Source organism: Lolium perenne, chromosome 6 (assembly GCF_019359855.2).
Source record: "Lolium perenne isolate Kyuss_39 chromosome 6, Kyuss_2.0, whole genome shotgun sequence".
NCBI lineage: Eukaryota > Viridiplantae > Streptophyta > Magnoliopsida > Poales > Poaceae > Lolium > Lolium perenne.
The window spans coordinates 118564322-118583426 of NC_067249.2; positions in this window are offsets into that span (position 1 = coordinate 118564322).

The window sequence follows — 19105 nt, forward strand, 5'->3', positions numbered from 1 at the left end:
GATCTTCAGTATAATGTGGATGTAAGCTCCACAACTTCTCAATCTTGAGCTCCCAAGTGAGGTATTCTTCAACATCAGCTCCTCCTTCAAACTTGGGTATAGAAAACTTGGGCTTACCCAATCCATCTTCTTCATCTTGTCCACGACCATTGCGGCCAAGTGGAGCCCAACCGCGAGGATGATTACCACGTGGCGCATCACAAGCATTGTGTGCGTCACCTTGAAGCTCAGGATCGTCGTCATCTTCTTGTTGTTGTTGTGCGGTCAAATTCTCAACAGCTAAGCGCAAATCAGCAAGACTGCACTGTACATCTGTCATTTGATCTTGCATTGTAGTGACGGTCACATGAGTAGCATCCAGCTTTTGGGAGATCTCTTGGACCGTCCCCTTAAGCTCCTCATCCTGAGCGCGGAATTCACGTCGCATCTCATTACGAAGAGCCTCATACTCCCTCCATGTGATGATATCTGCAGCACTCTTGTTTTCCTGGTTAACAAGTTTATGATCACTAGAAGACATCGTTAGTAGCTTAGTGCACTAAATCAAAAATATATGGTGGTACTCTCACAACTCACTCAACAACTGATAAGAAAAGGAGCTCTTACCGTTCCAAAGTAAATTAGTGTTGCTTACCACTTGTAGTAACAACTAGTGCACGGATGTAGCGAAGCGAATATCAAGGGTATAAGAACAAATCACACGACAAAGCAGGGTATATGTGGGGCTGTAGGTAGGCTACCTATTTGCACCAATAACAAGCTCTAGCGCTGATCGTAGACAACCAATGATACTCACACAAGGCGATATAATGGGGCAATGCAACTATATGTAGGAAAGGTTGCAATGCACTAGAGAGACGCTAGCAAAGCTCAACGAGACATGCACAAGATTGCTCAACTATGGGTGCAGTAAAGTAAACTTAGGCCTTCACTTGATTCGACTAGCACTTCACTTTTCTTTTTTGTATTTTCTCTTTGTATAACACACGCAGCTATGTAGCTCTTTTTGCTTCTTTTTTTTTGATTTTATGACACAACTCCTTGATAACACGGCCAACAAGATATGCAAAGCACCAAAACTCTAATGAGCAGCCTGTCGAGTGGTAAAACTAGTCTCTTCTGGGAAAGTTCCTAGTCACTTTATATCGATAGGCTGTGTCTATGGTTGGGAACAAGCACACTGTACGCTATGTGGACTCGGAGCAACAAAACTGAAACTGGACGATAACAGAGACTCAAACCCTAACAATACTAGATGCAAGAAAAGATACGCAAAAACAACTACGAAAAGCAACTAAAACTCGAAATTAGTGCAATCTAAGGCTATGGCAAACCCTAACCCTAATATTTTTGGCTTTTTCTGGATAGGAAAACACTCACAACTCAACTATGGGGTGGATTGTGGATGGCTTACCGAGGAAAACTGGAAATCTGATACCAAGATGATATGGGGTGGCCCGATCTTCTCAGTAAGCAACGGTGGTGATGATGATCACGGGGTGATGGCAGCGGATAAACACGACGATGTAGTAAATGATAACTTGTATGACGCAACGAGATCTCTCGATTGGTCCTTGTCGCCAATGCAACAGCTCTCAACCTTGCAAGATATTCGCAACTCCACACACTTGCGCATGTAGCCGCCGACCACGAAGCGGTAAGTTGCAACCGTCTAATTCCCAATGGAACAGCAGATCACACAAGACTTTTTCAGGATCTACACAATATCAAGCAATATGGTGTAGGGATTCAATAGTTTTGCTAAAGCAAACAACTAAGAACTAGGGTTTATCTTAAACGTGGTCTGGTCCAGCTAGGGGGTCGTCCAAGGCACTTATATAGGCATCCGGGACAAGTTGTGGTAAAAAAGATACAAGTAAAACTGACCCAGAATAGATCTGGTCGAGACAGACTCGGACTAGTCCGGTCTGGAATCCAGTTGACCGGGTCAGGGACCGGGCTGGCCGGTCTGGACCGGGCCCTGGACCGAGCGGCAACCGGAAAGGTCGCAAAACTCCATCCGGTTGGCCCCGGTACGACGCCCGGTTGGCGCCGGGGTGAATCCGGTCTTCCGCCCGGTTGGACCGGGCCAGGGACCGGGCGCGCCGACCGGTCTGACCGGGTGATGGACCAGCCTGGACGACTTCTTCTCCTCTCGTGCTTGCCTCCCGCACCTCCCTCCCGCGTCCATGAGATATCTTCATGTCCAGCTCCATGTCCAGCTTCACGTCCATCTTGACGTCCGTCTTCACGTCCAGCTGCTCTTCTACTCCTCGTGTGATGCTCGTCTCCTCTTGATACCTGATGACACATAAGTAACAGGACATAGGCAGTATAAAGTTCTCATCAATCAAAGTATCGTTTAGAAACAAATTCACCTGTTGTTTAAGTAGCTTCGCATGAGCCCTTGTAATTGGTCCAATCCGAACTTCATCGGACTTGAGCTTCACAGCAGGTTCATCTTCAACTTGCAATGACGGAGGTAGTAGTGAGGTAGGGATGTCCTCATCACAAGTTGATACTTGTAACTCCAAGAGGGGGTATTTATGCTAGATAGTGGGTTCATGCCTCCATTGAATCTGGGACAATGATAGAAAGTTCTAAGGTTGTGGATGTGCTGTTACCACTAGGGATAAAACATCAATGCTTTGTCTAAGGATATTTGTATTATTTACATTACGCACAGTACTTAATGCAATTGTCTGTTGTTTGCAACTTAATACTGGAAGGGGTGCGGATGCTAACCCGAAGGTGGACTTTTTAGGCATAGATGCATGCTGGATAGCGGTCTATGTTCTTTGTCGTAATGCCCAAAGTAAATCTCATAGTAGTCATCATGATATGTATGTGCATTGTTATGCCCTCTCTATTTGTCAATTGTCCAACTGTAATTTGTTCACCCAACATGTTATTTATCTTATTGGAGAGACACCACTAGTGAACTGTGGACCCCGGTCCATTCTTTTACATCTGAAATACAACCTACTGCAATCACTGTTCTCTGTTGTTCTTTGCAAGCAAACATCATTCTCCACACCATACGTTTAATCCTTTGTTTACATCAAGCCGGTGAGATTGACAACCTCACTGTTAAGTTGGGGCAAAGTATCTTGATTGTGTTGTGCAGGTTCCACGTTGGCGCCGGGATCCCTGGTGTTGCGCCGCACTACACTCCATCACCAACAAACTTCACGTGGCCTTCATCTCCTACTGGTTCGATAAACCTTGGTTTCTAACTGAGGGAAAACTTGCTGCTATACGCATCACACCTTCCTCTTGGGGTTCCCAACGGACGTGTGCTTTACCGTCACAAGAAGCTACTTTCTGGCACAGTTGCAAGCCCACTAGTAGGAAAACGCTTATAGGCGGATCTTATTTCTGTGGCGCACCACCAAAAATGCGCCACAGAAAGTTGTTTTGTGGCGCACCAGGCACGGTGCGCCATAGAAATAGCTTAATTTTATGGCGCACCAACAATCCATGCGCCACAAAAACTTGGTGGGGTCAGCCCCAATCATTGGTTTCACTACTTCTGTGGCGCACAGGACCACGTGCGCCACAGAAATAAGACATTCTGTGGCGCACTGGTCCTGGTGCGCCACTGAATTAAGACTTTCTGTGGCGCACGTGGGATGGTGCGCCACAGAAACTACACATTTCTGTGGCGCACATGAGTTCCATGCGCCACAGAAGTTTTTTTGGCTCCCCACGCAACTCCACCCCCCCCCCCCCCCCCCCGTGGATCGCCTTTTTTACCTCTGTCAAAAATGAAAGAAATAGATAGAAATTACAAAAAATAAATTCCATCAAGATGCCCATGTATTATGCCATCTTTTACCACTGCAAATTAACAAACATAAATTTCGACTTTTTTTGCAAAATTGTGTGGGAAAATCATCAAACTGGATTTCTAGTTGCATACGAACTCGAAAAAAAACGCATAATATATCAAAATGATCCCGGTTGGACAATTTTTAGAATCGCCAAATTCGAAAAGAGTAAAAAGTTACGGCCAGTTAAACGTTTTTTGCTGCAAAATACAAAAAAAGGAAAAAAAATCTGTGGCGCACCTAGTGCCCATGCGCCACAGAATTAACGTCTAAAATTTGAATTTCCTGCCGCCCTCTCCTCCACTTCTCCTCACTTCTCCTCTTTGGATGCAAACTTCTCATCCACTTCTCATCCACTTCTCCTCCTCCTCCTCCTCCTCCTCCTCCTCCTCCACCACCACCACCACCGGCCGGCCTCCTCCTCCTCCTCCTCCACCACCACCACCTCCTCCGGGGCCGGCCTCCTACTCCGGCGACCTCCTCCACCTCCTCCTCCTCCTCCTACTCTGGCGACCTACTTCGACAACGACGACCTTCTCCTCCTCCTCCTCCTCCTCCTCCTCCTCCGGCCGGCCTCCTCCTACTCCGGCGACGACGACCTTCTCCTCCTCCTCCGGCGACCACCTCCTCCTCTTCCTCCACCACCTCATCTTCCTCCACCACCTCCTCCACCACCACCACCTCCACCACCACCTCCATCACCACCACCACCACCACCACCACCACCACCACCACCTCCTCCTCCTCCTCCGGCCGTCCTCCTCCTTCACCCACCCACCTCCGGCTACCTTCCAGCGAAATTTAAAAAAAATAAAAAAATTATGTGGCGCACCACCACCGGTGCGCCACAGAAATAAATTTCTGTGGCGCACCACCGCCGATGCGCCACAGAAATAAGACTTTCTGTGGCGCATGGGCCGGTGCGCCACAGAAACCTTATTTTTGTGGCGAGAATTCTGTGGCGCACCGCCCATGCGCCACAGAATTGATTTTTGGTGCGCCACTGATGAGCCTTTTCCTACTAGTGGCCCTGTCACGCGCCAGTAACACACACGCGCCACACATACAATTTTGGTTTCCCGGGTGAGCAACGCTTGTCGCATGCGCCAGTGGTTTTCTTTCGGGGTGGGTGGGTGGGGTTTGGGCGCACAATGCACGCCGTCCCTGCCAGTGGGTCTTTTGGTCGTTTCAGTGGGGTTTTTCGGGCGCGCAATGCACGTCAAATGCTGTAGAGGGTTTTATCGGCGAGCAACGCACGCCACACATGAAATTTGGGTTTTCCGGGTGAACAACGCTTGCTGCATGTGCCAGTGGTGTTCTTTCGGGGGGGGGGGGGGGGGAGGGTTGGGCGTGCCGCCCATGCCAGTGGGTCTTTTGGACGTTCCAGTTGGGGTTTTTCGATTTTTTCCCATGTGGTGTATCGATTGAAATAACTTAGTGCCTAACTGCTGTGTTGCGTTTATTACTGTTCTGAACAAAGTGATACAAAGGCAGTGCATGCATTGCTACGGGGACATTACACATGTATTTATTTAGCATGGCACGGTAGGATGCACAGCGATTCTTCTCATACGGTGCATCGACTGAGCTTAAGGTACTGCATCAGGATCGTACTGCGTATAGTACGGTTTTGCACCGTGTAATTTAATGTGGTGCATGGTTAATTATTGGGGCAGTACACGTGGGATTACTAATCGGTGCGGGATGCTATGCACAACTTCTGGTCCCATAGGGTGCATCGATAGTATTTACGGTAGTGCTTCCTAGCGGTAATGCGCTGATCAAGGTTTTGCACCGCATGATCCAAGACGGTGCATGTAATTGTATTAGGGCTGTACGCATGGGATTAACGAACATGACACGCTCGGATGCACGTGTTTCTTCCAATACCGTACATATGCTAAGTTTAGGGCAGTGCACCGCCATCGTACTACTTGTAATACAGTTTTGCACCGTGAATTCTAAGGCGGTGCATGAATAAATAATAGGGCAGTACACGAGGAACTACTCCTCGGTGCACGATGGTATGCACGGCTTATTGTCCCATGCGTTGCATTGATGAGCGCATATTGCACACCGTTGGGGAACCCCAAGAGGAAGGTATGATGAGCACAGTAGTAAGTTTTCCCTCAGTACGAAACCAATGTTTAATCGACCAGTAGGAGAAAGGCGTGACTTCTGAAGGTGTTGCTAGATGACTTGTGGCAGGGCGCACTACCGGTGTCAGCAACAACGTGAAACATGCACACAGCACAACCAAAATACTTTGCCCCAACTTACAGTGAGGTTGTCAATCTCACCGGTTTTGCTGAAAACAAAGGATTAACCATATAGTGTGAAAAGATGATGTTTGTTTGTAGTGGAATTAGACAGAACAGTGCTTGCAGTAAATAAACAGAACATGATGATTTTATTAGTGTAAAAGACAGGACCGGGGTCCACAGTTCACTAGAGGTGTCTCTCCATAAAGATAAATAACATGCTGGGTGAACAAATTACAGTTGGACAATTGACAGAATAAAGACCATACATGACAAGATGATTACTATGAGATTCGTTTGGGCATTAAAACATAATACATAGACCGTAATCCAATTGCGTATATGACCAATAATCCACCTTCAGGTTATCGTCCGAACCCCTTCCAGTATCAAGTTGCAAGCAACAAATTATCACATAAAGTAAACAATAGAATTACCCTTAGATAAAGCATTCTTTTTTTCTTCGTAGTAGCAACAACACATCTACAATCTTAGAAGTTATTGTCACTCTTCCAGAAAACTAGAGGCATGAACCCACTATCGAGCATAAATACTCCCTCTTGAAGTCACAAGCATTTACTTGGCCAGAGAATCTACTAGCAATAGAGAGCATGCAAGATCACACATAACATATGATAAATGTATAATCGATCTCAACATAGTATTCAATATTCATCAGATCCCAGCAAACACAACATGTAGCATTACATAAAGATGATCTTGATCATGATAGACAGCTCACAAGATCTAAACATGAGGCACAAATTGGAGAAGACAACCATCTAGCTACTGCTATGGACCCGTAGTCCAGGGACGAACTACTCATGCATCACTTCAGAGGCGGGCATGGCGATGTAGAGGCCTCCGGTGATGATCTCCCTCTCCGGCAGGGTGCCGGGAAGAGCTTTAGAACCCTCCCGAGCTAGGGTCGGTGATGGCGTACGCGATAGAACTTTTTGTGGATGAAGGCTCGGGTATTTAGGTTTTTTCCGAGATCATGAATAAATAGGCGGAAGGGCGAGGCTGGTGGATGCCTGGGGGGCCACACCACCCCATGGCATGGCCAGGGCTTGGGCCGCGCCAAGGCATGGTCTGGACGCCCTGTGGCGCCTCTTTGTCTCTCCCCTGGACTCCGTCTTCATTACGGTAAAATAGGAACTTTGGCTTTTGTTTCGTCCCATTCCGAGAATATTTCCTGTACAACTTTTCTGAAATACAAAACAACAGAAAATAGGGAACTGTCACTGTGGCATTTTGTCAATAGGTTAGTGCCGGAAAATGTGTAAAAGTGCAACGAAGTGTAAACAAAACATATAGGAATTGGTGTGAAACAAGCATGGAGCATAAAAAATTATAGATACGTTTGCAACGTATCAGCATCCCCAAGCTTAACTCCTGCTCGTCCTCAAGTAGGTAAGTGAAAACAAAATAATTTTTGAGGTGACATGAAGTAATCTTGATCAAGTTATTGTAAAAGCATTGTGAGCTGGGATCAAAGTACTCTAAACATGGACATGATAGATATAATTCTAATAATAGAACTTAGAAACTATGTTATAAAATGTGAAGTAACTCAAACAAAGGATCATCAATAATTGTGCACTGAAATTAACTATTTGTTTATGAGCATAGACAAAACATAGCAAAGTGTTACTCAGCTTGTCCTTTATGAAGTAGCAAACCATAAATGCCAAGACACCTTTAAAGTTCAAAGGGTGACTAGATACAAGTAATTTGAGAACAAGCAATAGCATAATCATGAATCAATCAATAATAAATTTTGGGACTATGTACATTATACTCAGAATGACAACTATGCTCTCTTAACTGGTGCATAAAGCAAGAAGATGAAGACTCAACATAAAAGTAAAAGAAAGGTCATGCGCAGAGGGAAACAAGATTACTCATGTGCTAGAGCTTTTTTTTTATTTTGAATGCAATAGGAGTGTTGAAAAAATATATTTTGAGAGGTATGCATGTCTATGTCAACGAATGGCATCAAATGATCTATCATCCTTTCATATAGTGACCTCAAGAGCGGCTCCCGTGTAGTTCTCCATTGCACACAATTATTTAGGATCTCTCCAGTACATAATGTGTGGAGCATTATTTTTTATTTATTTATTTCATTTTTTATTTGGGGTGGGCACCCTGTTGCCTTGCTCTTTTTGGAATATTAAGGACCAACACATTATTCATGCTAGACACGGAATGAACTCATGAAAATACAATAAACCATTTAATACTTCCTCATGAGCTAAGAGAAAAAACAAAACAGGTAGTAATGTTTGAAGGTTTAAAGGTAGCACACAAGCAATTCACTTTGGAGTGGAGGTGAAATACCACATATAGGTATGTATGGTGGAAAAAATTGGCACTTTGGTTTTTGGTAGTTGGATGCACGAGTAGAGCTCATACTCAGTACAGGCGAAGGCTAGCAAAAGACTGGGAGCGACCAACTAAGAGAGCAATAATGGCCATAACAATGCATAGCGACAAAACATTATTAATAAAAGTATAAAGTGATATTACAAATCAAAAACTAAATTATCATAGAGGCTTTAGTTGACTGTTTTTTAGTCATAACATGATGTAAACATGTGCCAAGTCAACCCAATAAAGCATCAAAGGAGAATGCCACAATATTATGCTTTGTATGATGGAAACAACACATGATTCTTTCAATGGCACATTATGCACTCTCAGTTATTTGAGATAAGTCATGCTACAACAATAACTATTAAGCATATAATAAAAATAACATCCAACATGACATGCCAAAGTCTATGTCACAGTCTAAACAAGCTTCCTTTTGCATCACTATAAGCATGGAACATTTTACTCGTCTCGAACACCAATCAACTTATTTGAAACAACTCTCATAGATAATAATTAATAAAGACCAGAGATCTAATCATACATAAATAAAGAAAACTAACAAGCTCCGAACAAAATACGAGTGTAAAACCAAGAGCTAAACGTAGTACTAGCAAACTAGAACACTCGCAGAACAATAGGAGTGAAAACTAGAGTGTTCTGTGCAACTAAAACGGAGTGTGTCATTCTCCAAAAAAAATATGTTGGGATCCAACCATATGCTACAGCAAACAAAACTAAACTAAAAACAAAAATAAAGATGCTCCAAAAACAACACATAGCATATGAAGCAATAAAAATATAGCGTCTAGAAAGATGACCTGATGCTTTGTTGATGAAGAGGAGATGCCTTGGGCATCCCCAAGCTTTGACGCTTGTACCTCTTGGATATTTCTTGGGGTGACATGGGCATCCCAATCTTGAGCTTTTGTCCATTCTTCATCTCATTACATCATTCTTCTCTCCCTACACTTGAAAACTTCCTTCATACAAAACTTCACACAATTCTCATTAGCAACATTAGTGCAACCAAAATAACAAATCCACCTGGGTTCAGTTATAACATATATCAATTATCCATTAAAACATTAGCTACTGTAGCAAATTCTTCAAAAAGTTATTCCCTCAAAAGAACTCAAAAAGAAAGAGATTAAGAGGCAAATGTAAATAGTGGCAGAAATCTGTCAAAACAGAGCTGCAGGTAAAGATCGAATTTTTTTTGAAAATCTTCTCTTATTCAAATCGAAAAGTGTTAAACTAATGAAAGTTAGACAATAATCTGGGACATATGCTCAAAATTACGTTCTGGCAGAGAATACGGATTTTTATGGTGACAACACAAAATCTGTTTCAGGACAGCAACTTCCTCAAATCTTACTTTCTTCCTATTAGAGGCTATTCTTGGCACAAAAAAGAAATAAAAATGATAAGGAGAGGTTATTACAGAAGTAATATCTTCTAAGACTCAAAAACAGAAAAATTACAGACATAAAACATGGGTTATCTCCCAAAAGTGCTTTTCTTTAACGCCTTTCAGCTAGGTGCAGAAAAAGAGCTAGCATCAAGTATTTTCAAGTGAAGAAGCATCAAGATCAATCACTTACTCTAAAACACAACTTGTCAAAATAGGTACTTTAGATACACATGGAGATGATTCAACATGTAAATCACTCTTAGTTGTAATAAAAGTTTATCAATTTTAAATATATTATGGGGTTTTGGTTTAGGTACCTTGGGACCATACATGAATTAAAGTTTCGATAGTCTCCTCTAGTTTACCAATCCTAAGGTCTATATTATCATGGGTATTGCTAGCCTCTAAGACCGTGATCCTTCTAGTGACACTTTCTATTGATTCATTAAAATGGTACAGCTAAACCTTATTCATATAAAAATCAGTAAGGTTGAAAACAATCAATTGTGATCTTTAAACTTTTGATCATGCAATTTTGCAGATTTTTGATATGCAGTATACTAAAAAACACCTCAAAAGGCTTACCAATGTGCCAATCACAATTCCGACAACTTGCATCACATCATCGTCGTGGCGTGGTATACAAGTGTGTCTAAACACGGTTGCAAATGGGCATGAAATCATGACATACGGTTGGCCAGATGTGGTCACGGGTGCAGAACTAAGCAATGGAGACATCTGCATGATATGTTTCTACGATGAAGGTGTATCTCTTAAGAAATGCTTTATGTAAGGGTTCTTCATTATGCATATGTTTGTGTCGGTAGTAAATGAAGATTGTGACCGAGTACCTTCTGGGTGTATATTACTAATCAATTAGTATTGTCTCATGTTGTTCATTGTGTTTGGAAGCACTCAGATCCTTGATCTTCTGAGGGATGTTCTTGAATGCATCGTTCGATCTGTGGAATATCATAAAGTATATATGTTCATCCCTGAGTCTGCTAACAGTTGCCTGTTAACAAATTGCAATGTATGATTTAGTCCGTAACTATACATGAGCATGCACATATATCTCGTACTATATTTGTGATTTATTACCTTCTTGTTTGATTCGACCAAGGCTTCCCCATTATATCTCTGCAGGAAATAGAGCATTGTTTTATGCGATCAAACGGTCATCTCTGCATGTATATGTTCGTGTTCTGATGAAACCTTGTTCGTGATCTGTACATATATTTTAGTTAGTATGTGTTTTTTTATGATGGGCAGGAGTATTTGTTTTACTACACCATCGTTTATCCAAATTGTATTACTCGCTCTATTCAAAAAGTTAGCGGCTCACTTTTTTCCCTTCAACATATGGAAGTATCTACACACTAAAAACATATATAGATGAAATCATATCTAGACAAAGTTTAGTCACTTATGTATGGACGGGGGTAGTATTATTTATGTTGTGGTCCATGTAGTAAAGGATCCAATTTTCTTTGAAGATATGGTATGTATGATTTGTGGATGTGTCCTCGGGCTTGAATTCCTGAGCAGAGCATCACGCTACCAAATTTATACTCCATAATTATTATTTACTTCAGCAACAGTCAAATTCAAAATCTCTGTCGGGCAGTGTAACCTCCCACTAATTAAACCCGAAATATTTGGTACGCGTGTATGAATTGAAGTTTGGAGAAAATGGGAACCAATTTGTTTGTGATTATGACTTGATGTGACCCTAGGCCTTGGATTCCTGAACAGAGGCACCGCGCTGGTGCACCTTTTTCCTATTACTATTATCATCGTTTCAACTGTAGCCACGATCAAAATCAAAATCTCAGTGGAGCAGCAAAACCTCCTGCCAACTAAACCCGAAATATTTCAGACGCGTTTTTTGTCTAGAGTTTGGAGAACATGAGAGTAACTTATTTGATATCTGATGACTTGATGTGACCCCTGACCTTAAATTTCTGAGCAGAGCTACTACCATGATCTTTCCTGTTTATATTAGTAGTATTATATATTACTTGGCTATAGCCATACTCGAAATCAACTCTCAGTCGAGAGGCCAAAACTCCCAGCAATCCTGAAATACTTTAGGCTCATTTCTGAATTGGATTTCAGAAATAGCTCAAGATCATGGTAACAAATTTTCAACGTGATGATGATTTGATGTTACACTCAGCCTTGAACAGAAGTACTCTCACAATTTTTTTATCATTAAACTTTTCAAGATTTAGCGGATGAGCCAATTTTAGAGATTGATCATGGTCATGGTAACAAATTTTCAACATGATGATGATTTGATGTTGCACTCAGACTTGAATAGAAGTACTAGTACGGTCTCACAATTTTTTATCATTATACTTTGCAAGATTTAGCGGATGCGCCAATTTTAGAGATAGATCATGATCATGATAACAAATTTTCAATGTGATGATGTTTTGATGTTGCACTCGGCCTTGAACAGAAATACTAGTACGGTCTCACAATTTTTTTTTATCATTATACTTTGCAAGATCTAGCAGATGCGCCAATTTTAGAGATAGATGATGATCATGGTAGTAACCGATATTCAACGTGATGATTATTTGATTTTTTTACTCGGCCTTAAACAAAGGTATTAGTACGGTGTCACAATTTTTTATCATTATACTTGGACTGTAGCCAAATTCAAAATCTCATAGCGGCAAACCTTCCGGCCCACAAAATACAAATATTTCACACGCTTCCAAATTCCCATTCTACCCCTGTGGAAATGACAACAAAGTCGGTTGGTGGGGGGTATGCGCGTCATTTTTTCGATCACCACCTCCCTAACCCCGGAAACCCTCCCAAAAAATTCAGTTCCCTCAGAGCACCCTCCTTTACTTCCCAAGTCCCTCTGTCTCTCCACCTCTACGACCACCGCACCGGAATATCCCCGCCGGACTTCCCTGGCCTACCCGAGGCCGCGCGATCCTCCTCATCTGGCTGTTTGCCGGAGCTGCTTCATCGACGCCGTCATCAACCGGACCGGATCATCCCGGCCGAACCTCGAAATCATATACTCATCCAGCAGTCTACCACAGTCGCTTTAGCTGTGGTATCGTCCACCCCACCGGGGCCACTTCGCCGGATTCGCGTCCACCGCATTGGATCTAGCTCACCGACACTGCTGTGCATGAACCGGATCTGCTTCACCAGCGCCGTGCATGATGTAAACTCTTCTACTTTAGCTTTTCTATTGCTTGCTTGCAAGCTCTTGTTTAATCTTGGGGGAACCTGTTTGTGCTAACGACGCGCCGTTACGTTTTTGCAGATGAGATGAGTAACCATGAAGTGTAATGGCCGTCTCTCCAACCCCAAGTAGCACATGTAGTGTACTTCATCACCGGATCTATCAACCCCAGGAAGATCTGCAGTGACTCCCACAAAGTGCTTCTCCTAATGTAAGTCCCTTGTTTTAGTGCCATGTTCTAGGTTCAGATGCTTGTTTGTCCGAAGCTCTTTAAGTTCATTCCGAGCTATGATTGTAACACCCTGCTATTTTCTAGTTCATTGCTAACTTTAAGCGATTGAACATTTTGGTTTGCATTCCCTGCTCTGTAGATGTAGCCATCATAACTTCTATCTTGCTCAGTCGTTGTTACAAAAATTATAGCCTGCTACTACTCTATTCATGCCAATTTTGTACACCCTGAACATGTTGGTTTGCATTCCCTGTAATATAGGTGATGCCATTGTTATTTCTATCTACTTCATTGTAAGCTAACAAAGTAACTGACTACTATTAGTTCCTGGATGCTATCACTCTGCTATCCTGCATTACAAATTTATTTAAACTCATCACACTAGCTACTTCGACAATAAGTTTGTGTGCCATCGGGTTCTTCAAAAGCTGCAACATTAACTCGCTTCTCTTACTTTGCATGGCACTCACACATTGAATGCTGAACATATTGGTTTGCATTCCCTCTTCAGTTCTTCTACAAGTTCACAGGTGATCCTACTATATTTTGTATCTGGCCCATCCTTAGCTCCAGCATTAACTATCCTCTTAGTGTTGCTCATAAATTTTTTATCTCCTGAAACATATTGATTTTCATTCCCTTCACTACAAGTTCAGGAATGGTGTTGTTATAATTCCTATCTGGTTCATTCCTATCTATTACAGTAACATCCTACAATTATTTAGTTCATGGCCAATTTTAAGTAATTGCACATGTTGATTCACATTTCCTGCTCTATAGCTTTTGCCATCTTAACTTATATTTGGCTCATTGTTTGTTACAAAAGTAACAACCTCCTATTACGTAGTTCGTGCCAAATTGAAGTCACTGAACATCTTACTCTGCATTCCCTGTACAAGTAATACCATTATTATGTGTACCTGGTTCGTCGCCAGCTACTAAATTAACTGCCTGCTATCAGTTCATTCACTACCCTCTATGTGCTGCCTGTTACGTATTTTAAGTCCTTGAACGCGTTGATTAGTGTTCCCTGCACAACAAAGTTCAGATTATAATTCCTTTACGGTTTATTACTAGCCATGATAATAAAATGCTGCTATTATTTAGTTCATGGCCAATTAAAGTAATTGAGCATGTTTACTACTAGCTGGTTCATTCTTTGTTACAAAAGTAAGTGCCTTCTATTACGTAGTAGTTCATGTCAATTTGGAAGTGACTGGACATGTTGGTATGCTTTTGCTGCACTGCAAATGATACAACTATTGTATCTATATGGTTTGTCATAAGCCAGGCTAGTAACTACTGCTCTGGTTCAAGTATGTGTACCTTTCGTATTGCTATAGGCATGTGTGTGTGTGTATATATGCATGAACACACATTCTTGAGAGGTTCCAGCCACATATATAGTGTAATTATCTAGCCCATCGCTCACTATTTTCGGTGTTTAATGCATGAATACCACTGGGACGAAGGGAGTACATACATACATACTATTTATCATGCTGGAACCCGTATGTGCATGACTGATCATGTCTTGATGCAGAGTAACAAAAAATTCCCTTTATACATAAGGGCAACATCAGACATCTTCAACGAGGGCGCGTTTGGTAGGCTACATGCCCCTCGGCTCACATCGGGCAGCAATTTTTGGCCCGTTTGGATGCCATATTGTCTCCTCTATTTTAGTTACCTTTTAGTATATGAGAAGTACTTTGATACGTCTCCAACGTATCTATAATTTCTGATGTTCCATGCTTGTTTTATGACAATACCTACATGTTTTGCTCACACTTTATAATGTTTTTATGCGTTTTCCAGAAGTAACCTATTAACAAGATGCCACAGTGCCAGTTCCTGTTTTCTGTTGTTTTTGGTTCCAGAAAGGCTGTTCGGGCAATATTCTCGGAATTCGACGAAACAAAGACCCAGTATCTTATTTTTCCCGGAAGACCCCAGAACACCGAAGGAGAGTCGGAGGCGGGCCAGAGGGCCACCACACCATAAGGCGGCGCGGCCCCAGGCCTGGCCGCGCCAGCCTATGGTGAGGAGGCCCCAGGCACCTCCCTACGCCGCCTCTTCGCCTATAAGACCCCTTTCGACCTAAAAACGCGAGACCAATTGACGAAACTCTAGAAAGACTCCAGGGGCGCCGCCGCCATCGCGAAACTCCAATTCGGGGGACAGAACTCTCTGTTCTGGCACCCTGCCGGGACGGGGAAGTGCCCCGGAAGCCATCTCCATCGACGCCACCGCCTCCATCATGCTCCAGGAGTAGTTCCCCCATGGACTACGGGTTCTAGCAGTAGCTAGTTGGTACTCTCTCTCCCATGTACTTCAATACAATGATCTCATGAGCAGCTTTACATGATTGAGATCCATCTGATGTAATCAGTGTTGTGTTTGTTGGGATCCGATGGATGATACATTATGATTAGTCTATCTATAAAGTTTGTGAAGTTATTGTTGATGCAATCTTGTTATGCTTAATGCTTGTCACTAGGGCCCGAGTGGCATGATCTTAGATTTAAGCTCTATAATTATTGCTTAGATTGTATCTACAAGTTGTTTGCACATATTGCTGTCCGGAACCCGAGGCCCCAAAGTGACAGAAATTGGGACAACCGGAGGGGAAGGCTGTGATATGAGGATCACATGTTTTCACCAAGTGTTAATGCTTTGCTCCGGTGCTCTATTAAAAGGAGTACCTTAATAGCCAGTAGATTCCCTTGAGGCCCGGCTGCCACCGGCTGGTAGGACAAAAGATGTTGTACAAGTTTCTCATTGCGAGCGAGTATGACTATATATGGAAAACATGCCTACATGATTAATAATCTTGATGTTCTGTCTTAATGCTTTCAATCCTATCAATTGCCCAACTGTAATTTGTTCACCCAACACTTGTCACTTGTTATTGGAGAGTTACCACTAGTGTAGATCGCTGGGAACCCCGGTCCATCTTTCATCATCATATACTCGTTCTATATGTCATTGGAAGTAGTATCAACTATTTTCTGGTGCCATCGCCTCTATGTTATTGCTACTGCTGCTGTGTTACTGTTACTATTGCTCTCATATTACTGCTGCTTTCACATCACCCCTGTTACTAGTGCTTTTCCAGGTGCAGCTGAATTGACAACTCAGTTGTTAAGGCTTATAAGTATTCTTTACCTCCCCTTGTGTCGAATCAATAAATTTGGGTTTTACTTCCCTCAAAGACTGTTGCGATCCCCTATACTTGTGGGTTATCAAGACTATTTTCTGGTGCCGTTGCCGGGGAGGCATAGCTCTACTCATAAGTTCACCTGGGGAGTACACTCTACCTCTCTCTCTATTTTTATTTTGTTTTATTTTGTTTTGCTTAGTTTACTTTTGTCTAGTTTATTTGTGTTTAGTTTATTTCTGTCTAGTATTATTTTTCTTAGTTTACTTTTGCTTATTTTCTTTTTGTCTTGTTTTATTATATACCCAAAAATCCATAAAAATTTGAAAAATCGAAAAATTAAAAACTGTTGTTATGGAAGAACGCATGACCATGTTGGAGCTTATAGAATTATATAATAATTATAGAGAATCAAGAGCGGGAAAAGTGATGAGTGCTGTGATAGAAAAATTGAATACAATTGCTAAAATCTTGCTTAAACGCCATGATATAAATTGTTGCTCTAAAGAGGATACTAAACATCTGAAATTCCAATGTGGCTTTAGTGAAGAAGTTTTAATTAAGAACTATAATTGGAATAACTATATTCATCTCGGGTTCTAAGAAGTAGAACAATTTGTCTTATTTATGGGAGCTTCTGAGATAGAATCCTTCATGTCTAAAAATTATGAAACTTGTGTTGTTTGTAAGGACCTTAAAGATTATGTCTCTTCTATCCTTAATTTTTGCATAGAAAGTTACAGCGATAATCCTTATATTATTGATTATAAAGAGAGACTCATTAATGCACAAGAATGCACTCACAATTTGCAGGAACCCGTGGAAGAAGAAATTGATGAACCTGAAAGCTCATTGGATGAAAAAGAGGAGGAAATTGATGAACCTGAAAGCTCATTGGATGAAAAAGAAGAGGAGAGTGATGAACAAAAGGAGGAAGAATGGATTAGCTACCCATGCCAACCTTCTAATGAGAGTAACTCTTTATCTCTTACACTATTTGATTGTCCTCCATGCTTACCAAAGGAGGTTGAATGTTATGTTCCTGTGGATTCTCTTGAAATATTATCTATGAGTAAAACTTGTGAGAATAATTATGCTACTGTTATCTATGATAATCCATGCTACTTTGATAAATCTTAGAATAATGCTTTATTTGTGCCTGATGTTGAAATGCATGGTACTAAAGAATTTTGCTTAGCAAATGTTTATGATAAAGCTCTAGATGATGGTCCTATGTTACTTGATAATATTAATTGTACTATTAATAAAAATGGGATTGGAGAGTTCTTGACTTTATGTAGGAGTCCCATATCTCTTGAGATTGATCAATCATCATGTTATATTATTGATAAAAGTGGGTTTGAAATTTTTAATCCCAGTATTTTTGAGCTTGATAAAAATTATGTGTTTGTGGATCATGAAAATCATGCTGCATGTGATAGTTATATGGTTGAGTTTGTTCATGAAGCTACTGAAAATTATTATGAGAGAGGAAAATATGGTTGTAGAAATTTGCATGGTACTAAAACACCTCTCTATATGCTTAAATTGTTGAAGTTACTCTTGTTTTATCTTCCTATGCTTGCCACTTTGTTCTTCATGAATTTATTTGTGTACAAGATTCCTATGCATAGGAAGTGGGTTAGACTTAAATATGTTTTGAATTTGCTTCTTGATGCTCTCTTTTGCTTCAACTCTTATTTCTTGCGAGTGCATCATTAAAATTGCTGAGCCCATCTTAATGGCTATAAAGAAAGCACTTCTTGGGAGATAACCCATGTGTTTATTTTGGTACTGTTTTGTTGTGTATTGGAAGTTGTTACTACTGTAGCAACCTCTCCTTATCTTTATTTTGTTGCATTGTTGTGCCAAGTAAAGTCTCTAATAGAAGGTTGATACTAGATTTGGATTTCTGCACAGAAACAGATTTCTTGCTGTCACGAATTTGGATATGATTCTCTGTAGGTAACTCAGAAAAATCTGCCAATTTACATGTGTGTTCCTCAGATATGTACGCAACTTTCATTAGTTTTGAGTTTTCTGATTTGAGCAACGGAAGTACCTCTTAAAAATCCGTATTTACTGGCTGTTCTGTTTTGGCAGATTCTATCTCTGTTTTTTTTTTGCATTGTCTCTTGTGGACTTTAAGCAAGGCTTTCTAGACGTGGAGAGCTGTAGCTAATGTTTTATTGAGTTCTTGCAATGTGTCACTACAGGACTAAATTGGAATAAAGTTTTTTGAGTACTAACCCCTCTAATGAAGTTTATGAGAAGTTTGGTGTGAAGGAAGTTTTCAAGGGTCAAGAGAGGAGGATGATATATGATCAAGAAGAGTGAAAAGTCTAAGCTTGGGGATGCCCCCATGGTTCATCCCTGCATATTTCAAGAAGACTCAAGCATCTAAGCTTGGGGATGCCCAAGGCATCCCCTTCTTCATCAACAATTTATCAGGTTTCTTCTATTGAAACTATATTTTTATTCGGTCACATCCTATGTGCTTTACTTGGAGCGTCTGTGTGCTTTTATTTTTGTTTTTGTTTGAATAAATTCGGATCCTAGCAATCCTTGTGTGGGAGAGAGACACGCTCCGCTTTTTCATATGAACACTTGTGTTCTTT